Source organism: Panulirus ornatus, chromosome 38 (assembly GCF_036320965.1).
Source record: "Panulirus ornatus isolate Po-2019 chromosome 38, ASM3632096v1, whole genome shotgun sequence".
NCBI lineage: Eukaryota > Metazoa > Arthropoda > Malacostraca > Decapoda > Palinuridae > Panulirus > Panulirus ornatus.
In genome coordinates, this window is record NC_092261.1 from 17,994,694 (window position 1) to 18,020,332 (window position 25,639).

Genomic DNA, 25,639 nt, shown 5'->3' on the forward strand with positions numbered 1-25,639 from the left:
ATATATATATATATATATATATATATATATATATATATATATATATGAGGCGCACAAATTACGTGGCAGGAGAGAAATGTGTAACACAACGCCTAATAGGAATGTCACTCACAACACAATAATCACAGGACACTAGACACAAAAGGGGAATAAAGCAACAAAGGCAGAGGGCCCAAAACAGGGTCAGTGGAGAACTGCATGACAGGCAACATGAACCAAGGGCGAGCTGGTTATGAGACGTGAATTATGATGGTAGGAGCGAGGCAGACGCACAGCTGGTGAGGCAATGATGGACTGCGATACTGCATGGTATTGTAGTCAGAGAGAGAGAGAGAGAGAGAGAGGAATATGGGGGTCTTAGGGGATCTGGGGGTTGACAATTGGCCCATTATATTGATTAGATGTCATTGTAGTCCCCTGGCAGGCGGTAATGAGCGGCGCGGGTTTGTTTATGTGTGTTGGCAGCCTGGGTGCCCCATGTCTGTCTGTCTCTGTCTAAGACTGTCTCCTCGAAACCCTGCCAGTTTCTCTCATCTGCGTAACACTAGATTAATTCTATATCACATTAACATCAGCACACACAACGACGCTTTCTCTCTCGCTCTCTATATCAATGTCTTTCTTATTTTCAGTTCTGAAAAAGTCAGTTTTGGATGACATCAGTTCTCAGCCCGACTGATTCAGTCGGCACTATATCCCTGCCAGCGACCTACCATGGGGTTCATGAATGCTTTCTCTTGAGAATGAATTTGGAAGCAGTTTAACGAACCCTGGACGTTTCATTCTCCTACTAGGGTGAATATCTTAGAAGCTTTTATCGCAAGAGCTTGACCATCACTTATATTTTTCTTAAATACAAACACTCAGTTCGAAAAGGATCTCAGTCTTGTCCAACGTACGGCTTTCGTTTTGGTTACACGGGATAATTTCAATACTTGTGAAAGTTCATTTCTCTAAGTGATTCGTTTCATTATCAATTCCTGTGAAACTTCGTTCAAAGGCATCAGTGTCTAAACAGATCTTGCAGACGTGATACTTTTATGCACTGCGCGTGAAGGCTGCCGTTTGTATCATCCATCGGACTCAGACGGACCTTCTCTGTCCAGTTCTTTACATACGTGACACTCGCTTCTCTTCATTCACTGACACTACAAATTTCAATGATTTGTTTCACCCACACCAGTCTAAGCGGTGAGGGGAAAGGGGTCATACAATGCTATTCTCTTGTATGATTATCATAACAACCTACACAGTAATTCAACTCGCTAACACTCTCATTCCACCAACCCTCATCATCTTTTTGACAGATGTCAGAGCCGGATTGTCCATATTATCATTCTGACAAAGGGCATCATTGTTCTCTCCTCCCACCCTATCATTCTTACCCCTCCTGCCTCATTCTGTCAACTCTTATCATCTTTCCGACCCATTATGCCTCATTATAACCAATCATGCCTTCATTTTCGACCACTCATATCATAAAATGGGTATCTATATCTTTCTCCACCCAGACCAGTTACTTACACCATCACTCTAACTACCTTAAACCATCAATATAACCATCTACATCTTCACGAACCATCTACAGCGTCACTGAACTAACGACCCCATCACAAACCATCTACAGTATCATTCTAGCCACCCAAACCTCATCTTTTTCTCGAAACGTTTCCAAATTTCTAAGATTCAATTTGAGACTGAATAAGTTAAGATCAACAGGTTTTCTTCCGTGGATTCCAGATGCAGTTATTATGTAGGTCTATTGGCAAAATCTTCTCATTGATGCGTGGGGCCTTATTTAAGGTTAATATGCCCCATAATAGTTCTTCAGTATGAACCAATGCTTTAGTCTAGTTACTCGGTCTGCAAAAGAGACTCTTGGGTAGGAAATGAAGTGTTCCCAGAGGTTCCCAACATAAAGGCTGATACAGACAGGAAAAACTTCCTCATGGCTCGAGGTTCACTCATGTCTGATGGTAAGCGTGCGTTACGTGCATTTATAAGACGTAATAACTCGGCTAGAGAGAGAGAGAGAGATCTGACTTTTCATATTCGCCCTGAATGACATATGAAAAGCATGGGTCACCATATGACTGAGGGGTGACTGACCTGTAACTATAAGGTTATCGGAGCAGACCCCAAGCAATGGTTCACGATAGATGATTGGTCTTAAAAAAAAAGAAGTTTATGGATATGTAATCATCCTTTTGAATTTCCAGCTCAGTAATCAGCACCCATTAGTCTCTTCTAGTCAGGAGTACATTTCTTCACCCCTCTAAGTAAGAGAGCTGGAGTCACGTGGTTGGGGAGTTTGGAATGAGGATTTCATAGTCTCACTCTGTCTGACCCCAAGAATTTTCTATTACATCCTAAATGCCACCAAATATGTAGTGGTTGGTCAGAAAAGTAGACATTTTGGACTGGATTTATTCATGAGAGAGAGAGAGAGAGAGAGAGAGAGAGAGAGAGAGAGAGAGAGAGAGAGAGAGAGAGAGAGAGAGAGAGAGAATACAGTTACAGAAGACGACTTTTGTGAGTTACGTGTTATCAAGAGTTATGTATAGGATGAACGTGATGAAATATCTGACTAAGTGATGCATAGTGACGTTCATATCAATTGCATTAACAACGTATGACGAATCCTTGTTACGAGGGTCGACGGCTCTGCCAAGAAACATTTGTATCCCACATTGGCATCACATCTCTCAGCTTTTACATCTGGTTATCATATGTTCAAGTGAATGCATTACCTTCAGTTTCAAAAGACATTTCCATATGTTTTTCCTGCCAAATTCACTTTGAATTTTGAAGACTTATATCAAGTCATCGCGACATTCACACTTCCTCAGTGAAAAAAGTAGACACAATCTTCTTACATTCTCCTCCTTACACCGTAGGTTTCTTAGAGGTGGCATTAGTATCGTGACCTTTCTCTGTATTCAGTCAATTCCTCTTTGTCTTCTTTGTAGTTCGGTGATCAGAGCTGGACCGTGCATTCAATATGTCACTTTAAGTGTCGCCTGAAAAAGTCATGTCTGTTTCCGGCGATTTGTGGTCAAAAATCCTTTCACTAAGACCTAACAGTTGGATTTCGTCGTTGACAGTTATCTGCCTTGCTCTGTTCGAGTGGTGTCCGGTAATTTGTTGCTGATAACAAACTCCCAGATCGAGATGAAAGAGAGCTTTGAGACTGAATCTGCAAGTGTAGCTCCTTTTGATTTGGTGAGGCTGTGTTCAGTGACGAAATCGTTTACAAGCTGATAAGTCAGTAATTCCTAGCTCCGATGCCATCAGCATTCACCAACGCTATCATCCTTTACGCAAAAGAAACAGGATACACAACTGTGGAGATTAAATGTGATTTACATTTTCTTTATCCATAATACATATATCAAATACGTCTTAACATGAGGACCGGACATATCGAGAGACTTTTTTGTACATGGAATGAGTTTCGTCAGTAAATGACATTTCAGATATACGAACACAAACAAGTAAACCTGTCTTTTTTTTGAGAACCAGAAAATGCGATTCCACAATACGATATTCCAAACAAAAACTTTTATATCAGAAACGTTAACTCCCAGCTTTTATTCCTTTTAGGACTAAAAGTATGATTTGTTTTGAGTCACATCGATCTCTTCGTTGATGAGAAACTTTATAGAGTAGTTAGAATCGCGACGTTTTTTACAGTATATCTTGGAGTAAAACAATCACTAATTTTGCTGTAGGAAATTACAGTAATTCTTGACGATCTTTACAGAATCATTTCACTACTGATTGTTGGATTGTACGACCTTTGACAAAGGAGGTGCGAGCCCTAAGCACGACGGCACGATCCTTGAGACAGACGGTATAGTCCTCTGACCTGAACCCTTAAGGAGCGTGTTCAAAATCTCTAAAGGTCGCACGGTGGTGCTCAGGGGTCGCACCACTGTGGTTAGGAGGTTGGATTCAACAGGGGGTCACGTCGTCGTACCTGTGTTGAACATTCCCAGGTAAATCAAATACTCGGGTATATATGTCCTGATCCTCCGGAGCAACACGTTATTCCATGTGATCGAACTCAACGTGAAGAGACATGGAGGGAGGTCACTGCGAATCAAATACGGTAAAATACTACGATTCGAATATGAATTAAAACTAGGGAAGCACGAGAGATCACAGAAGCGTTCACTAATGGGTCAGGACAGGTTGCTGACTCGTGTAATGAGCCAGGCTATGGTAAGATGGCAAGATGGTAAGATTGTAAAGTCAGTGATACTTTTCACTCTAATAGCTGACTGAAAAAATTACATAGAGAGAGTAACCTCTTAGTGTCTGAATGTTAGATATCCAAATGCAGTGAGCGAATACGGCCAGAAACAAATACAAACATACATCTACATACACATACACACAAAAACCTATTCGTACACGCATATACATTACAAACATAAACTTGTGCACATATTGTACATATCTATACAAATAAAACATCTATCTACAGGCTGACTTACTTCGCAGTATATGCCTTTTTACATGTTTGTGAGACATACGCTACATCTATCATCTTTGTTTACGTATAGATAATGCATTTGCATGTGGATGTACACATGATGTTTTACTATACACACACTAAAGACGTCTGTTGCATCTTGATACATCAGAGGGCAGAACGCACCCGGACGGGAACAGCGAGCTTATAAGTGACCTTAATCTCTCCAGCAGGACGGTACGACCCTTGGGTATGGCGGCATGACCTTTCAGATGACCCTGAGAGGTTGTGTCGTCGTACTCGAGGAGTTATCGTGATGGAGTGGCCGGCTTACTGGGGTACACCTCCGTCATCCGTGGCAGATCCCTCGCTCTGACCTCAGGTCAGGGATGTAAGTGGGAGTCTGATCCGGGGACACTGGCCTTCCTCTCTCTTTTTTTCACTTTCTAAGCACACGTTTTTATATGTTGGATCAGGCGGCAGAGGCAACTGAGGCCTTAATCAATGCCATCTCATTAATGATATATATATATATATATATATATATATATATGTATATATATATATATATATATATATATATATATATATATATATATATATATATATATATATATATTTCTTTTTCTTTCATACTATTCGCCATTTCCCGCATTAGCGAGGTAGCGTTGAGAACAGAGGACTGGGCCTTTGAGGGAATATCCTCACCTGGGCCCCTTCTCTGTTCCCTCTTTTGGAAAATTAAAAATATATATATATATATCCCTAAATCTTGAGTTTTCTACAAATCAAGATTTATCAATGTGTGTGTAATGCTGTAATCATACATCTGTTTGCATACTTATAGAACTCCGTCACGTTGCCAGAGCTCCTGCACAATGTACATAGCTCTTTGCCACATGTATTGTGTATTCACAGGTCCACACCGCATAGGAGTGGCTCTCGTAACGAGTGTTCTTTAAGACACAATAAAGAAGCACAAGTCGCATACTTTCATCCTCATACCACTGCAGAGAAGCTGAACTTGCATTCACTGCTCCAGGCCACAAAGCAAAAGAGCAACATCTACAGCAACATTGAATTCCACGATTTCACTCTATGCCATAAGGTGGTCCACTCTCACAGTTCTACTGCAGAGGAGTGACACATCTATTTACTGTTCCACACCATGCAACCGCATCTCCACTCCTACACCATAGATTGCTCCTCACATCAGAGCATCAAAATTCACCTCCCTCCTGAATTACACCACACAGTACAGTGGTAGCTCTAAATCACCACTGTATGACAACCTCATCACCGTTATCGATAACCACGTCTCTTTACCCACATCCATTACCAGCATACCCACTTCCTCACACTTAGCAACTAACGACACGGTAATCCCTACCTCCACACAACCTTCAACATCAGTAACGTTCACTCACCCACGCCACCCTACCAACACCATCATTATTTACGTCTCCAGTAACCAACAGCCACTTAGTCATGCTCACCTCAATTAATAAAAGTATCCACCCCACGTTCCCCTCTCCATCACCAACAACATCCACTTCACCACATGCCCCTCCACCATCAACACCCTCCATATCTCTACGTCTCCCTCCCCCCCCCGCCATTTCTCAACGCTCCCCACCAACATCACTCTCTCTCTCTCCGTGGCCAAGAGGTCCTCCTCACAACAACAAGAGCTACCTCCGCTAGCCCAGGGCGCCGCACCACCGCCACAGTGACCTATGGGGCGGACAAATCCGATGTAATCTGTGCATTCCGGGGTCCTATTGTGCCTCGGTCACCTTATCGGGATGGGAGAGGAACGCACACCACGATCTCCGGGGCTCTTACTCCCAGTCCTTCCTCACTTTTCTCTCTTACCTCATTGTCTTGTGTATCTAGCTTATCAACGCTTTAGAACGACGGCAAATATAGTCGGGTGTTTGTTTTATGTTCTAGAGAATTCCTTTTGACCTATTTCGTGAAAATGATAAAACTCATGTTGCAAGGCTGGTCCTTAGAGCCGCTGGCAACCGTCTCTCTAAGAGGGGCATTGACAGTGTGGCCAGACCAGGTGACAACCCCTGGATAAGATCATCCCCCACTCAGGCAGCGAGCGACAAGGCCTGGTAACAAAATGGATAGAGGGGTCGGGGGTGTTCATTTGTGTAAGTATATACACACCCGAGGGGTCTGGAGATATAGACAGGACTAAAGGAACGCTAGTGTTGACTTGCGTAAGAGGGTTCTATTAGCCCTACCTGGCCTTTTGGTCGTCAGCGTGGCGGGAGAGATTAAACGAGCAGTGGTATATGTTCCTGCCAGGCTGATTCAACCAGAGTGGGTGGAGGAAAGCCTCCCTGTCCTCACTGTTCTGCATCATGTGTGCTCTCTTGACTAGGCACCATTTGCACCATTCGAAAACATACTGAATGAGACTGAACAATATCAATCGTCAAAAAAAGAACTGGTCAAGATTTGGATCGCTAATCAAATATACGATGGATGAAACAGATAATGTTGCTGCACAGACGGAACGTATCGTAATGACAGTAAAAAATGATAATTGATTGCGATAGCAACGTTGTCACTGATTCATGTAGGCAGAGGTATTGAAGTGTCATGGTCGGAGAATAATTCTTCTGCGGAGGGAATCCCACGTGAGCCGACGAACGATCATCTCGTCAAGGGGTCAGCAACCGTGCCAGCTGTCGTCTCAAAATAGCTTGAGCGCTTATTAACGCTATCCTCACGTCATCGTTTAATGGAACCATTCCGAGTCTTCAGGTAGGCATAGTGGAATCGTAATCCCTCCAAACCCATCCCATTCTCCTTGTGAGGGGCAGTGACACAGGAGAGGAGGCAAGGGAATAAGCTGCCTGCCATTTTCAATAGAAGTGCTGTTGTAATGATTCTGGCTACAGGATGTTTAATTCCACATGTTCGTGTTCTCAATGCTCATTCTTAATACTGTGAAAAAATACGAACGGAGACACCTTTCTTTAACGGCCCATACCTGCAATTACTATTCGTGCTTATCTTTCGTGTTTTTAAGGGGAGAAACTTTTACAATTTGCAGGTTTCAGGAATTGAATGATCTGTATGCCGTATGACTTTTAACACACTGATCAGCGAGTTTGTGATATCTTCCACTATCACAAACAGACTCTAAGGGACCCAGTGGTTTGCTGCTGTCTGAATTCCTTTGTATTCTTTTGTATCAGTTGTTTAAAGCTCCCTACGATGATGGCCTTGTAGTGCATGCCTTTACTCGATAAAGCTTAGATGAGCCTCTGAATCCGCCATTAGCAACATGCCTTACAGCCCGGTGCAAGGGCTACAAAGGCGGGGTGTACGTTCACACAACTGTCCCCAGCTGTAACCTTTCCACACGAGTGCACGAGCAGGTTAAGGTAGGGGGGGTTATGGGCCGGAGTTCAGGGGGAGGAGGGAAGATGAGGAGACGCCCCTCGTATCTGTCTGTATAACCCATGTATCCTGCAGAGAACGCTAGGGTGCGGGAGGAAGGCAAACCTAGCATAACTGCCCTCGGAGATAACCTTCTCCCGTCTGGCCTTCCCAGACCTCTTTATTCCCCATCGCAGACGCAAGGAGCTGGAGACTTCCTCGGAAATGCCTTAGTGAAAAGACAAGGTGAGAAAAAACAGGGGAAGAAGGATGAGAAAGGGAAGAGGGCGACGCCCTCCGGAACACCCTACATGAAGGAATATGAATCAAGGACAAGACCAGAGGAGCTCCCCGAGAGGTGAATACAGATGAATCGTTCACCTTGTGGGGGGTGACCCTGAGGAGGGAACTAAACGTTATGAAAACTGACCGAAGTGGTGTGGGAAAGCCTGGGTGATCTTCCCTCAACCTTATGTGTAGAAGAAAGGAGAAGTTTAAGTGAGAGGAAAATAAATGTAATTTATTCTCAGTAATGTCATTTATTCCAGGTAATCGCTCGTTTGATTTCGTTCCCTCGGAGGTAACGAAGCGGGAAAGATGTGGATTATTTACCTTGAGTAGAATTTAACAAGAAGAACGTTATTCCTGTCAAGAAAGGGGAAGGTTTGGGAATAATGGGTAAATAAATTGGAATGATGAATCGTATCCGCTATAAACGAAGACCTGTCGGAAATTTTAAACATCTGCAAAACAATGGATGAACGTATTCGCTAAACATGACGATTTTTTTTTTTTGTTAATGATATGGAGTAGTTACCGTTCGGACGTCACGAAAGCTGCCAGCTACCGTAGGAAACGTATCATTTTTGTTTTGAGATAGTAGCCTCCGAGGCATGCAGGACCTCCTTGCAACTCCTGCTGTGTACATTTCTGAGCCATTTAATTATTCAAGAAAATCGACAGCCATGAGAGACAGAGACTTTGCGAAACCGTATTTACGAAAAATCTCTGCATGTAAGATTTAAGAGCAGTGCGTCATTTCACTGCAAAGGACACATGAGGATATATTCGTAAATGCTAACACTGGTTCGCTAGAAGAACTCAGTTGGTATCTTGCTTATAAAAGCATTTACTCACTTTTGGTTATTAGACAAACTGCAGAATTATGATCTTTAACTTTTTTATCTGGCTACAATAACACATTTCTCTCTCTCTCTCTCTCTCTCTCTCTCTCTCTCTCTCTCTCTCTCTCTCTCTCTCTCTCTCTCTCTCTCTCTCTCTCGTTGAAGCACAAACGGCATAATGTTGAACATAAGATATTGCAATGATTCTTTTTCTTTGCTTCGTCTCCTAATTCTTTGTCTTAAAAAATCGTGTAACGGAGGAGTCGTACTTGTGAGACCATACGGAGGAGCTACAAATGTAGATATCACCTTAACACCGCCTGATGGCCTTACCATACCTGAGGCCAACCTTTTTCTCCATCGTTTTCGTGATGAAATTGTTCGAAGGTAAATCGCGACTTTTCTGACTTACCAGAAAATAGATTTTCTGGTTGGGAATGCTTCAGGATGATGAAGAAGCATATGACTTTCCTCACATCAGACCTTAAAAGAGCCCGAAAGCAAGTATGGTAATGTGGAACACCACGTTATAGCTATTGCGTCTTGTATATCGCTCTTACGACAGTTATAACGTATGCTCCCAGCGTCTGCGTCTGCACGTGACCAACATAATTTCTTCATCTGTGCTTGTGTGTGACTGCACGCACGTTCGTGTTGGTCAATGCAGCTGCTCTCATGTTAGCTTATTGGTCGAATTCGTTTACAGGGTTGTTGTTATCTATTTGTTTTCATCTGGTGTCCCTTGCGTCATGTCCTTCTTTGAAATCTGTTGAGACAGTGTCCGCCATCATCACCACCACCAGCGACATCAGCAACATTACCGCTGGCCGACCATGGCGGCCTTATAGCCATGACCACCAGCAGAGCCGCCGATTCTATTGCTGCTGCTGACGTAGCGTCTCGTCGCCACCATCACTAAAGTACAAGTTCCACTCCCACCACCTCCTCCTGGGCGAGCCTGGTGCCTCGTCATCGGAGTATCATTTACACATGAGGGATGTCCAGTGATGGGGATCAGGCAGGTAGTGCGTCCTCCACCGCCAAGTACGAGGCGACTAAGTCAATCTAAAATGGCTGCGAGTGGCAGCAAGGACGGAGGTGCGGCTGGCTCACTATGGGTACGTCTGCAGCCAGAGCTCTCTTGACTACACGTAGACTGAACGATATTCATGTCAGTTCGACTAATTATTCATAATTCGTCGACATATGATACATGCCAGCGTGTAGATAACCTCAAATTATACGATACGAAACTAAAAACCGAAATTATGTTAATAGTAATTATTCGATGATTAGAATGTGACGTAGGCTCTCTCGAAAGTCATTAATACCGAGTGACAATTCTTTATTGTCAGTATCAGGTTTACATCTAAAATTCATATAAACTTAACGTGTCAAGTGGTGATTGTTGTCAGGGAGTAAGCTTAGACCTCTGGTATTTGTTTGCAATGTAAACATTTATAATAAAATGGATGAGGGAAAAAAGAATGTCATATTCCGAATTCCGAAATGTTGCACCTGACAACTCTGAGCTCCTGAACACTTCAGAGGGAGCCTGGCTCGCGTGGGGGCCAGGGTGGGAGAACAAGCCCACTAGACCTCCCACACCACACCACACCACACCACACCACACCACACCACACCTCCTGAGTCGTAGGGAGGTTTAATCTCAAACAACACCCTGAACATATGACTCTTCTCACCAGAACTCTGCACTGAGCAATCCCATAAACATGATTTTTTTTTCCTCCCTAGAGAATCGTCTTCCCAGAAGTTCTCCCTCTCCATCTGAGAACTCTCTACATGTGAACTCTCCGCGGTATTGCCCTTCAACCCAGTACAACCCTCTTCTTACGTGTATACCAAAAGACATACGGTATGCCACTATTCGGCACCCCAGGTCGTCCAACCCCAGAACACCACACACTAGAAACTCTATTTCAGATCTCTGGAACTTCACCTGGAAGCTCCTTATCTTGTCAAATCAAAATTCCAGAACAGCGTACTCCAGAAAATTTATTTCCAGACCACTATTCCCTGGAAGTTCATACCCCAGAAAGCAATACGTTAACTTTATGAATCCACCTTCCAAGGTCAAGAAATCTGAACATATCCCAGGTTATCTCACTCTAGAATTCTGTATACTGTAGAGGCCAGGATATCCTAATTTCACGCCCGAGAGAACTTTACCAAAGAACTACAAAATCCAGAATCCCTACGTCTGGAACCTGTCAGTTCAGAACTCTACTTTAATTAAACAATCCAGAGCGAAAGAAAATCTGTCCAAAAGTTTCCATCAGACATTCTCCACAACAAATTTTCATACTGCAGAAATTTCTCCCCCTTAACTTAACCCTATAGAATTCCGGTTCTGAATACTTCTCTCACCCATAATCTCTTAACCTCTATTTCCATGACTTAGAATCTAAATGCTAGAACAGACTCCAAGAACTCTCCACCTCAGATCTCCGAACCCCCAGCGCCCGATATCCCAGAACTCTTTGCCATTACGGTCTCCATCCTAAAGCTACACAACACAGAATTCTCGACTCATGATAGAGCAAATATCTACAACCAACGCCAACCCTAAATATCCAAAGCCCAACCAAACCGAACCTTAAGTATCCACAACCCAACCCCATTCTAAATTTCCACGACCCCTAACCTACCCTAAACAGCAACAACCCAACTCAACTTGCGCTGCCTCGCTGCCGTGAGAGGCAGGAATTGAGTATAGTAAGGAAATAAATGAAATATATATATATATATATATATATATATATATATATATATATATATATATATATATATATATGTATATATATATATATATATATATATATATATATATATATATATTTGAAGAATGTATGTGAGAAATACTTAGAAAAGCAAATGGATTTGTATGGAGCATTTATGGATCTGGAGAAGGCATATGATAGAGTTGATAGAGATGCTCTGTGGAAGGTATTAAGAATATATGGTGTGGGAGGCAAGTTGTTAGAAGCAGTGAAAAGTATTTATCGAGGATGTAAGGCATGTGTACGTGTAGGAAGAGAGGAAAGTGATTGGTTCTCAGTGAATGTAGGTTTGCGGCAGGGGTGTGTGATGTCTCCATGGTTGTTTAATTTGTTTATGGATGGGGTTGTTAGGGAGGTAAATGCAAGAGTTTTGGAAAGAGGGGCAAGTATGAAGTCTGTTGGGGATGAGAGAGCTTGGGAAGTGAGTCAGTTGTTGTTCGCTGATGATACAGCGCTGGTGGCTGATTCATGTGAAACTGCAGAAGCTGGTGACTGAGTTTGGTAAAGTGTGTGAAAGAAGAAAGTTAAGAGTAAATGTGAATAAGAGCAAGGTTATTAGGTACAGTAGGGGTGAGGGTCAAGTCAATTGGGAGGTAAGTTTGAATGGAGAAAAACTGGAGGAAGTAAAGTGTTTTAGATATCTGGGAGTGGATCTGGCAGCGGATGGAACCACGGAAGCGGAAGTAGATCATAGGGTGGGGGAGGGGGCGAAAATCCTGGGAGCCTTGAAGAATGTGTGGAAGTCGAGAACATTATCTCGGAAAGCAAAAATGGGTATGTTTGAAGGAATAGTGGTTCCAACAATGTTGTATGGTTGCGAGGCGTGGGCTATGGATAGAGTGGTGCGCAGGAGGATGGATGTGCTGGAAATGAGATGTTTGAGGACAATGTGTGGTGTGAGGTGGTTTGATCGAGTAAGTAACGTAAGGGTAAGAGAGATGTGTGGAAATAAAAAGAGCGTGGTTGAGAGAGCAGAAGAGGGTGTTTTGAAATGGTTTGGGCACATGGAGAGAATGAGTGAGGAAAGATTGACCAAGAGGATATATGTGTCGGAGGTGGAGGGAACGAGGAGAAGTGGGAGACCAAATTGGAGGTGGAAAGATGGAGTGAAAAAGATTTTGTGTGATCGGGGCCTGAACATGCAGGAGGGTGAAAGGAGGGCAAGGAATAGAGTGAATTGGATCGATGTGGTATACCGGGGTTGACGTCCTGTCAGTGGATTGAATCAGGGCATGTGAAGCGTCTGGGGTGAACCATGGAAAGCTGTGTAGGTATGTATATTTGCGCGTGTGGACGTATGTACATACATGTGTATGGGGGTGGGTTGGGCCATTTCTTTCGTCTGTTTCCTTGCGCTACCTCGCAAACGCGGGAGACAGCGACAAAGCAAAAAAAAAAATATATATATATATATTTCTATTTCTATTTTTATTATACTTTGTTACTGTCCTCCGCGTTAGCTGGGTGGCGCGGGGTGGCGCGGAGAGGCAGACCTGGGAGTGGCCAGGCCCACCCACACACACATATGTATATACATAAACGTCCACACACGCACATATACATACCAATACATTTCAACGTATACATACATATAAATACACAGACATATACATATATACGCATACACATATTCGTACTTACAGCCTTCATCCATTCCCGCCGCCACCCCGCCGCACGTGAAATGACACACCCTCCTCCCCCTTCGCGTGCGCGCGAGGTAGCGCTAGGAAAGGACAACGGGGGCCTCATTCGTCCACACTGGGACTCTGGCTGTCGTGTGTGGTGCGCCGGGGCCACAGCTCCCTTTCCACATCCAGGCCTCACAAAACTTTCCATGGTTTACCCCACACACTTCACATGCCCTGGTTCAATCCATTAACAGCACGTCGATCCCGGTATACCATACCACGTCGTTCCAATTAACTCTATTCCTTGCACGCCTTTCACCCTCCTGTATGTTCAGGCCCCAATCGCTCAAAATTATCCCTGGGGATAGGGGAGAAAGGATACTTCCTACGTAACCCTGCGTGTCATAGAATGCGACTAAAAGGGGAGGGAGCGAGGGGCTGGAAATCCTTCCCTCTCTATTTTTTTAAATTTTCCAAAAAAGGAACAGAGAAGGGGGCCAAGCGAGGATATTCCCTTAAAGGCTCAGTCCTCTGTTCGTAACGCTACCTCGCTAACGCGGGAAATGGCAAATAGTATGAAAAAAAAAAGAAATTCTCGCCTATAACCTTCCATACCAGAACTCACAGTCCCAGAGAATCTTCCGCAGGATACTACCCGAGACACTTGGACATAGAATGGTATAGATATCACATGGTATAGATGAGGTTGCACTTCTATGGTTATGAAACAGGGTGATTGGCTGTTAGACGTAACAAACGGTGTGCCGCAGGGATCAGTCCTGCGACCGGTTCTCTTTCTCATATATATTAACGATATTGATAATGGGCTTCATTGTAAGATGTCTAAGTTCGTCGATGATGCTAAATTAGGAAATATATCTACAATAGAATCTGAACGCCTTCAGCTTCAAACTGATATAGAGAAACTGGTGGACTGGGCTAACTGGTGGCAAATACATCTTAATATTGATAAATGCAAAGGTTTACATATCAGTAGAAAAGATGAAAATGACAAGCTACACTCTGAATTCTGTGAGATGCAAAAGGTCAATGAGGAAAAAGACTCGGGTGTAATAATTTCTGGTGACCTAAAACCAAGGAGGCAGTGCACAAAAGCGGTGAAAAGGGCGAACAAAAATTCTTGGATTCATGGAAGAACTTTCGAATTTAACTCTCGGGATTTTATCCTCATTCTTTACGATCCGTTAGTGCGTCTCCATCTTGAATGCTGTGTTCAGTTTTAGCCACCCTACTACAGGAAATACATGGAGGGAATGGAGAGTACAAAGACGACTTGCCGAGATGAATCCTTTAAGGGCTAACAGTAGGAATTGAATCTATTTTGATGAGAAACGAGAAGGTTGAGAAGTGATCTAATACAGATTTTCAAAATCATTAAAGACTTCGATAATTTCGTTCTAACGAGCTACTTAAGGATAGATTCGTCTGATTTCACTTCGTAGTAATGGATAACTCAAATTAGGCGAAGTACGTTTTTCTTAAGAGGAGTGCTAACATTTTCTTTTTTATACATATTCGCCATTTCCCACGTTAGCGCGGTAGCGTTAAGAACAGGACTGAGCCTTAGAGGGAATATCCTAACTAGGCCCCCCTTCTCTTTTGGGAAATTAGAAACGGAAGAGGAGGATTTCCAGCCCTCGCTCCTGCCTCTTTCAGTCGCCTTTTACGACAAGCAGGGAATACGTGGGAAGTATTCTTTCTCCCCTGTCCCCAGAGATACAGTGTTAACATACGGAATGATTTACCAATTAGCTAAAAGCAATGCCTTGGATACGTTTAAACACAGACGTGATAAATATTTCGCTACAAATTCATGACTGCGTAATATTCCATCCCAGTAATTAAGACCTTGAAACTCAGAAGCCTGTTGCTTCCCGTTTACTTCAAATCTTCCTTAGGCTCAGAAATGGTCCAGAAATTCACCCAAAACTTCACGACTTTGAACATTGGAACTGAATATTCTAGAAATCTAGATCCTAGAAAGCTCCAGTGTAATAACCAACACCTTAGCTGTTCCAAGAATTTCCACATCGAAAACTGTTCATAATAATGGACCCGGGTGCTGTCCACTCTTATCCTCTACTCCCTAGAAGTCTCCACTCTATTCCCCTACACTCTCTACCCCAACTGCCTACACACACACATAAACCCTCCACCCACGAACCCCCCATTACCCCACACGTCCACCTCAGAAACAGAAGACCCCCAAAACGCAGCACTGTCTATCTAATTCAGGAATACGGGTTGCCACATGCAATTTTCATGAGAGAACCTGTCACGTAAGTTGCCACAGCCCTGGTGTTCCCTGTGGTCACCAGTTTCCCTGTATGTGACTACATGTTCCCTGCTCCTTGTTTTTTACGGTCGTTCCACATTTTGTCGGACAATTCTCAGTATTTAGGATAGCTCCTTACTCTTGCCATCTTGTTGTTCATTTTCTTTGACGTATCTTTTTTTTTGACTGAATATCAACCTGTCCTCTGTTTTGCTGCTTCACTCTTGAAAATCGATCAGAGAATACGTAATCTCATTATCTTCTGGTTTTTGGGCCATCTACTTTGCTGTTATATTCCCTGATGATACTTCTTTGTCTTGTAAAAATGGCTGTTCCAGGCCCGCCTGTCGGACATCATAAAAACGCAGATCCATTCTTTCTTTGTGTTAGTATACTTAGATATGCCCCTCTACCCCTTATCAGGGTGTGTGAGTCGGGGTGTGGGGCATTGTTTTGCTAGTCTTTGTTTTCGTGCAAGAGTGACACATAAGTCTGTATTTCCTTTGAGAATATTCCTTTTTCCTTCCGTAAGAGGAATAGGGCTGGGAGTGGGGGTGCAGGGGGAGTGTAGGGGATGAAAGACCAGTAATACTTCCCCTGTGAGAGTCCCATGACAATACGAAACTGGAAGGGATGATGGCGGCTCCACCTCGTTAGCGTCGTGGGCCCTAATGCCTGTCTGGAAACTCTCTCTCTCTCTCTCTCTCTCTCTCTCTCTCTCTCTCTCTCTCTCTCTCTCTCTCTCTCTCTCTCTCATTATCTTCTTATAGTCCTTTTGCTTGCTTGCTTTTATATGTATGAACGTATGTGTGTGTGAGTGTGTGTGTGTGTGTGTGTGTGTGTGTGTGTGTGTGTGTGTGTGTGTGTGTGTGTGTGTGTGTGTGTTTGTGTGTGTATGTATGTGTGTGTGTGTGTGTGTGTGTGTGTGTGTGTGTGTGTGTGTGTGTGTGTGTGTGTGTGTGTGTGTAATGTGTAAATCTGTGTGATTACTCATTTGTAATTCCTTATCTATCCTGTCCAGCAAAGGAGTTCTATACTGGTAGGTCCCCATCTCTTGAGCATTTGTATTCATACAGTTGTTGTAAGCTTCCTGGTGATGTCCAGATTCACAGGTTCATAACTCAGTCCCTTCATCTATCATACCTGTGCTGTAAACATACGACTTTATATCTTTTTATGATAAGTTCCTTGTTTGATTTCATCCCACAGCCTGTGATTGTTCTATCGCTACATTTACAAGCTGGGTTAAAAACTTAAATCACTGTGAGCAGATCGACCCTAACTTTTCTCTCTTTCTCTTGAAGCAAGAATAGATCGCTTCTGGGAAAGCCAAGTACAGAAGTATAACTACGACGAGAAAATAGACACCACCAAACATGGCCTAAAAATCTTAAGTTTAGACGAGGAGCTGACAGAGGAGTCCACCACAGGAGGCCTACAGTCAGAAGAGGATCTGTGAGCATCTGTGAGTATGATGGACATTAAGGCTTTCCCTTTTCCTTAACTTTCTTAAGTCTGTAGCTATCCTTTGTTGCCCTTCTGTGGACCAAGCGGTCCTTATGTACGATGTGAACAGCTTGATGTGTATTTCGTTATCCAGATACTTGAACAGACTCCACCAGACTTCGTCAGCACGAGGTTACACATCTGGTGAAGAGTCAACTTTGGCGAGGTCGTATCTTCGTCAGCGGCCAAAAAGGAGTAAAATCTCGTCGAAAAGGTTGTCACTCCAAAGGAATACTCTTTTTTTTACCCTGCTACTGATTGTGGCGCATTCTGTAGAGTTGCAGAAGCCCCATTAAAAGAGATCCCGGAGTTTTGATAACAGTAATGATAATAATGTTAGTGGCTCACGTAACAATAATGATAATGATTTCAAATGATAAGTAATAATAACAGTATCAAGAATAATACTGAAAATGATAATGATAATTGATGATTGCAAAATAATTCTACTACTACTACAGCTACTACTACTACAGCTACTACTACTACTACTACTAATGATAATAATGATAATGATGATAACAACAACAACAACAATAATGGAGCTTTGGCTCCCTCGTATGAATAATTTGGATGACCAAAACTCTGAACTAAGCAACTGCTGGCAGGATCATTACCAAAAAAAAAAAAAATCCTAACCAGTTCTTGATTGGTGAAATCCAACTTTTTTTTTCGAGGTAAAAGAAGAGGTTTGAACCCTTCCTGGGGACGACATCCTGTTCCTATTGTGCGTTATGCGCTGTGTCAGCCTCAAGAGTATATTTTTTTGATAGTTTTTTCTTTCTTGGACATGTTCTCGACTTAGCACACGGCAGGAAAAAAAGAAAGGCTAGGAGGTAAATCTTTTAGTGAATACCAATTTCCCTTGACTGAAATATATAATCATCGATACTGATGTCATGTTCACTGCAATTGCCGCTATACCTGAGGCAGACATATATCTTAAGGACGTTAACTCACATAAGACTGCAGAGGAAATATCAAAAATCAACTTTAAAAAGAAAAGATAATTAACTCCAAAAGGCAACGGTTAAGATATAAATTTCATTAACTTTTCCAAATGTCGAATTTGATTATCTAAGACATTCCCATCGTACTCACAGTAAGAAGATCCCAATTTAAAAGACTTTAATCTCACTAATGTCATCAAGATGCTAATTCACTAATGCTGGCAAGATGGTACAGTAATGGCAGCGTGACCTGACGAATTGCAGGATTGCGTGGTGACCTTATATTAAGGCTGGCTCGTGTTCCTCCCTGATAGACGGGTTGATTTGTTGCCGAGGCATACTGCCCCTGTTGGTCGAGACATGCCGTACCTGTTGGCCGTGACATACCGCCCCTGTTGGCCATGATATGCCGTCCCTGTTTGCCGAGACATGCCGTACCTGTTGGCCGTGAGATACCACCCTTTTTGGCTGAGAAATGTCGCCCTTGTTAGCTGAGACATACTATCCCTGTTGGATGAGACATGGCACCCCTGTTGGCAGAATAATGCCGTCCCTATTGCACGAGACATGCTGTCCGTGTTGAATGAGACATACAGTCCCTGTATGTCCAAAACATGCTGCCCCTATTCGCTGAGACATGCTGCTTCTGCTGGCCGAGATACACTGTCCCTGTTGGCTAAGACATGCTGCTCTTGTTCACCGAGACATGCTGCCCTTGTTAGCCGAAATATGCTATTCCTGTTGGCTAAGACATGCTGCTCTTGCTCACTGAGACATGGTGTCCCTATTGGCCGAGATATGCTGCCTCTTTTGGTCGAGACGTATACATACCCCTGTTGGCTGAGAAATGCTTGTTGGTTGAGATATGCTGCCCTGCTGGTTGAGACATACTGCCTCTGATGCCTAAAACATGCTGCCCCCTTTTGCTTGACAAACACTCTGCTTGTTGTATGAGACATATTACCCCCTTTGCTGGATAGATATTTTACTTGTCGGTTTAGACATATTACTCTTGTTGAGTGGGACATGATGCACGAACTGGCTGGTCTCGATGTTCTTGTTAACTTAAAAATGTTGTTCCTGTTAAATGAAAGCACGCTACCCTCCTTCAGTTAGGGGCCCTCCTTTTGTTGACAAAAACATTATAACTACACTGCTAAGGAAGACAGGAGTGGAGTTGCAACAAGTTAACAAGATGCTAACCAGAATGACAGAAACCCAGAGATAAAACATGAGCCAAATCCTGTAACTCACAACCCGTTGATCTCTCATCCAACTCATTCAAGGCTATTCGCAACTGCTGCTGGGTCTCCATTATAGCACTAGCAGGCGAAACTCTAGTGGAGTACTCTAGCCAGGAACACATATTGCTCCAGGTGGTTCTCAGAACACGGTATGTAATGACTCGTTTTGGCTCCGTTACATCCCATCCACCATCGTGGTAATGAGATACGAGTCTTTGAAGTGTGTGCCAAGTGACTGAGGGTTTCCTCGAATGAGCACTACATTGGATGAATGTGGCTATACATGTAGCTCTGGGGTATCATCAGGGACTGACATCACAAGGTGCTCTCACTGTTACACCCTTAATTGATAATCAGACCAGGAACGTTACAATATCGAATTATCATTTCGACTTCGTAACTCAGCAGTTTTTGTTCTGCGGACACGTTCCATTATTAGGATCTTCATCACCTATTCCGAGTCAGGTTTTTGAGGATATACCAAAACTTTATAAGTTCCATCTGATCATATCAGCCGTACACGTTATTCATTAAAATATGCTAATTTCACTTATCTGCAAGAGGAAAGTAGAAAAATGGGATTTGACTTTTAGATTATTATATCATTTCGGAATACAAGAAAGTAAATATCAAATATTGACAAGACTTCATCTTTCAGCAAGGAAATCAATAATCAATCTATGAATAAATGTCAGCAGATTGAAGGAGTTCCTTTATTAAAATTTCAAATTCATGTTTGTAATTGATTTAATTCCTTCACCTTTCGAATGTCCTAAACAGGAACGAGAATAAGTGTTGTGTTATATAGTCATCAGCTTCGGGCGAGATAAGCACATATGTTCCAGAGGTGATGACCCATCTGTCGTGGCGGCAGGAAGGCACTTCCATCACCTGTGACCACTTTGTCCTCCAAGTTAAAGTTTAAATGGCGGGCAGGTCAAGTTAGCATTGTGGGCCCTGTCCATCACTAAAGCCCCGAGGCATTACGTTTGCCAGGCCGCTAGACTAATGATCAAATCTTTCAGAATGGCCCCTTCCCCACAGATTCCAGTTCTGGGTCCCTCTCATCATTTCCATTTCAGAAATTCCGTCTGACTGAAACTCCAGGCTCACACCTGCCTAACTTCACAATTATATCGTCCTGAACATCTGCCATCTTGCTCCATCACCCTCCCCTACAAGCATCCTTCCCTCAGTCCTAACCCTACTTCCCAAACTCAGTCATCCTTACCAACTTCAATCCCGCTATTACCATCTGCACCTGTTCCCTCTCCATCACCCTAACCTTACTCTCTCCTCCTCCACTTCTGCCACCATACCAACTCCCTCTATGCGGCATCCTTCCATCCATCTCGATCCCTGACGACATCCACTGCTCTCCTCCCCGTCCACCCCATCCCTCACCACCCTCGGCCCGAGGGAAAATTCCTGTTGCCGTCCAGGACACGTATATGAACATGCAACGTTTGTAGAAAAATGACCACCCGAGCCTCCACTGCTGGCAGGCTCCTCTCTACCATGTGCCACACACCTACACACACACACACACACACACATTCTATTGGCCACATAGTTAGCAGGATCCTGCCTTTCATGCGGACTCCTTAGTTATTCTGACCTTTATCTTTAGTGGTTTCTGGCTTGAAACACTTTTACGAAAAGTCAATCAAGTGCTATCTAGTGTAAATGGTAATTGTGGGTATCGTCGAAGTACTGTCAGTCTGAAAGTACTGACAGAAAGACCAGCAATACCTTATAAATCTATTTCTACTATCCTCAGATGTGGCGACTCTGGCTTACGAATGCGTCTGGGAGAGTTCCAGGAACTTAAGAGTACATGGGAGAAAATGAAGGGTAAGGTGCGTCTAGAGAAAATATCTTGAGCGTCAAACTTACTGGTCTCTCACTGGCTGCTCTTGAAGTGGTAAGTAACTAGCACAGGACCCGTCAGCAGAGCTCGAATGCCACGTTCTATGTGAACCCACAACTATCTTCCTCTACAGAAATGGATGCAGTGCAGTCAATGTATCACTTGATCGTTACAGTGTCTGGTATCTGTCAATACGTCCATCTGTATCAAAAACGTCGGTACTGTTGTACTGGGGGGGACACCCATGAAACGTGTCCTTCATCGCACCTGCCTGACTTGTCTACAGGCTTCACACTGTCACTCATCCACACACTTCCTCACTCTGTCCATCCACCTCACACTCAGTTCTACCTTATATTATCAGCCTCTCAGTTCACTCATATTTATCATTCTTGACCACCATCTCCTTATCCAGCTGTTTTAGCTCTTACTTCGTACCACATCTTCTGATATTCACGTATCTTAAGTTATAGATTCTCCTTGTTCATCATCAGTAAGTCCAGGTTTAAGTATATCTATCTGTACTGACTGCAGTCCAAGGCCGTTCTCATACTGCACCACTACGTTCCACTCTTTTATATTAGTGGAGGGCTGAACCAGTCGTCCAGCTGAGCCTGTTGCTCAGTCTCTCCCTGCATACAATGACTCTACTCGGATGCATTTTATCATCATTTCTTCTATCTTCACTAAAACGTTCCCTTGAAATTAGGGCTACCTAGTTTTCTGTAACGATATCCTGTTTAACCATACTTCATACCCTGAGTATTCGCACATATATGCAACCAGTTAGCACTTTCATCCCCATTCTCTTCCATACTGTACCAACCCTAAGATAAATTTTTGTTTCTCCTTCCATTGAAATATTCATTCAATTCATTTCTGTTCAAGAGCAAGATGCCCTTCATCCACTCGGCTCTTTTCCCCAGTCTCGCTTCCTTCTGTTCTCCGAGTTTCAAGTCATTAAACTACCACGGGAACATTGCCCACTCCTGTCTCGCCTTGACTTCCATCCCACACCCCTTCCCTCATCCATCTATCCAGACACACACTTTAAAGCGACCCTAGAACGATCTAGCAGTTCCCCCTCTTCACAATCTCGTTAACACTATCCACAGGTCAGTTTTATCGACTCCGTCATACACTCTTTACAAGGCAGTAGATGCTTTTATATTCATCTGTTTTTCTTTTACTCTCGCAGTTCTTCCCACAAAAATGATCTTTATACATTCATACCTCTCCCTGGGTCCAACTCACTATATCTTGCCACACGTAGTTCGTATATCTGCTTAAGTCATACAATTCTGGCAACTGTGAAATAGACTACTTTCCCTGTGATATCTGACATGTTTCCTGATGTCTTCGCCTCGGTGTGCGGGTGCAGTCTGTACCTCCGTCAGTCCTTAACTTCACATCCTCCCCACCCGCATCCCGCGCACTGACAGCACTAGTGTACCATTACTCCCTCGTCGTCTCCATGGTTGTTTGGCTTAATTCAGAGGAGTTACATTTCCTTTTGCCTCTCCATGAGCTTCGATTTACTCTCTCTCTCTCTCTCTCTCTCTCTCTCTCTCTCTCTCTCTCTCTCTCTCTCTCTCTCTCTCTCTCTCTCCATTTAACAGTTTTGTCAACAAGTTTTCCATGGCCAATACCAAGAACATACTTCAAAATAGCATCCTCGCTATCTGTTTGTTGCATCTATCATTTGGTTTTTATCTTCTCATCCGTTGCTTAACCTTTTAATTTCTCTCTAACTGTACTGTTATTCTCTCCTTCTTTTTTCCTCGGGTAAAACAACATCTATCCGTTGTTCTCTAATATCCTGACATATGCCTATCCCTTTACATCACCCTGTGAAACGTAGCTATAGCCTACCACCTGCTTCATATCCTAAATTCCCTGGAGTCTTCCCATTTTTGCTATTTGCATTTTTCCTACCTTTCTGTAACTGCTGCACCTTTTCCATACATCCCCTGTATGCTTTACGAGCAAGATAACTCTGCCTTGAATTCAGCGCAGTTTGCTGATCACATCAGCCACATGGTTCCCCACCTGTCTGACCTTCCTCATGTCGCGGGCATCGTCCATGTAGGATGCAGCAGCTGTTGGTTAGAGTCCCTAGAGAAACATTTTCATTTAGCGCTCATTATCCTGTCCATGTCGCTACCGGACTCTGCTTGCGAGTGGTTATACCGCAAGCGGGAAGTTACCCTCGGCAAGGCTGCGGTACCGTCAATGGACGGAAAAGAATACAATCTCGTCAAAGGATCTTCTCGTACCAAAGGAATGTAATCATTTCCTTGACTCTGATTGGAGCGCAGCCTAAAAGCTGCAAGAACTCTATAAACGGGGTCCTGGGGTTGTAAGATACTAACGATAATAACCAGTTCTTTACATATCATAACCATGATATCAAACTTTAATGGTGCCATTATCCTACACTGGTGCCGTGCCATTATCATGTGCCGGCGCCGTGTTCAACCTAGAAGTACCTTTGTCATTTCATAGGTATCAAGTAATCTTTGCGTGGGCGGTGTTTGCAGTCGCGACAACTGACATCCAAATTAAGACATATACTGCCTTTGCCTCCCCTCGCGGCTAGCACCAAGCTGAAGAAACTCGTGTTTGTCTGCAGTTGGATCTGTCGAATCCCTTACCACAGTGTTTTACTGACCATCTTATAAGTTATCTGAAAATACACAGTAAGGTTAAGGTACTAATCTGCCAGTATGTTATATATCTCGAGGCATGCTCGCAATCACAGACGCACGATTACATTTCTGCGGTACATCCGAAACGACCTCCATTACTGATGAAAACTGGAGTAAGATTAGGGGGGCCGCTTATCGTAATGATTACAACTGCAAAAGCGTTGTAACTCCTTACGTTGATTGTGTGTGCATTTGCGAGTACATTATCGTAACGGTGTAGCTCGTTCCATGTTCAGCTGTATGGCGTATCCCGAGATGTTGACACCACACATTAGTGTGTGTCACCACTGGGCCTGGCTGCTCTATGTAATCCTCCATAAACAAGTCATATTTGTGGGTGATTCACTCGCGTTGGGTTACACCGAAACAAATCATGGGCTTTGCAAAGCAATATCACTAATCTCAGGTGGCAATAATCTCAAGATCTATATGGGCTAGAGCTTTAGCTTAAACCTATATTATATGCCTTGATGAAAGGGTCTCTTGCTGAGGTATTAGCAACGTTCCCTCTCAAGTTTGATGAATCGTTAAACTTAAGTAATATAAGTATTAATAACGTTGATACGATGCCCTGCACAATGACTGCAACTTCTGAATATCCAGCTTAGGTGGCTTCTGGACATGATATATTGCTCGTGATGCTGGTTCCTCGGCTTCTGGCTACGGTGAAGGGAAATGGAGTGCTATCGGGGCAGCCGTACAGCAAGAGTTAGATGTGGAGTGAATGTTACCCCTTGAGATCGGGGATTGAGCATCAATACAGACATTGCACTGTGGCAAAGAACGAGAAGTCCCGTGGAAAGGAAGAGCTTGAAGTCTCAAAACCAAATCCGATACGATGACGCTCTCCGGCAAGGCGTTCGCTGAGAACTCCTTCTAGTACGATACCTCGCGGCTAAGATCAGCATACACTGTCTGCAGATAACAAGTGTTACAGTCTTGAGTACGTTAACAAAAACGCTGCTCGACAACAATTACTAATTACTAATCCCTACATTTCTTTTCTTTCATACTATTCGCCATTTCCCGCATTAGCGAGGTAGCGTTGAGAACAGAGGACTGGGCCTTTGAGGGAATATCCTCACCTGGCCCCCTTCTCTGTTCCCTCTTTTGGAAAATTAAAAAAAAAAAAAAAAAAAAAAAAAAAAATACGGATTATTAATCCCTACATACTAATTACTAATCCCTAGATACAGATATATACAAACACCCATAATCACCCATCTCTCTCCATCCACTTTCAGTTTTACCCACATCAATCTAGAATTAACTTTCTCACACTCTATTACAAACTCCCACAACTCCTGCTTCAGGAGTAGTGCTCTCACCAACCAACTTTACTCATACGATAAGCTCCCAATTGCATTTTTGTGTAATGTTCGCATCATCAGGAGAGGTACAAGAAAGAAATATAAGTCAGTTGATATAAAACGAAGAGACGTAGCTAGGACGCCATTTGGTAAACAAGTGACTACCTGAATAGAGTTCGGGAGCGTTCAAGTCTGGCAATATGCGTATCATAAGATTTATCAAGTAGACGAGAAAGCGAACTATTTATAAAGTTCATCAACAATAAAGCTATCCAGTTTGTACAATTCCTTGTTATTTAATGACAAAATATTCAATGATATTT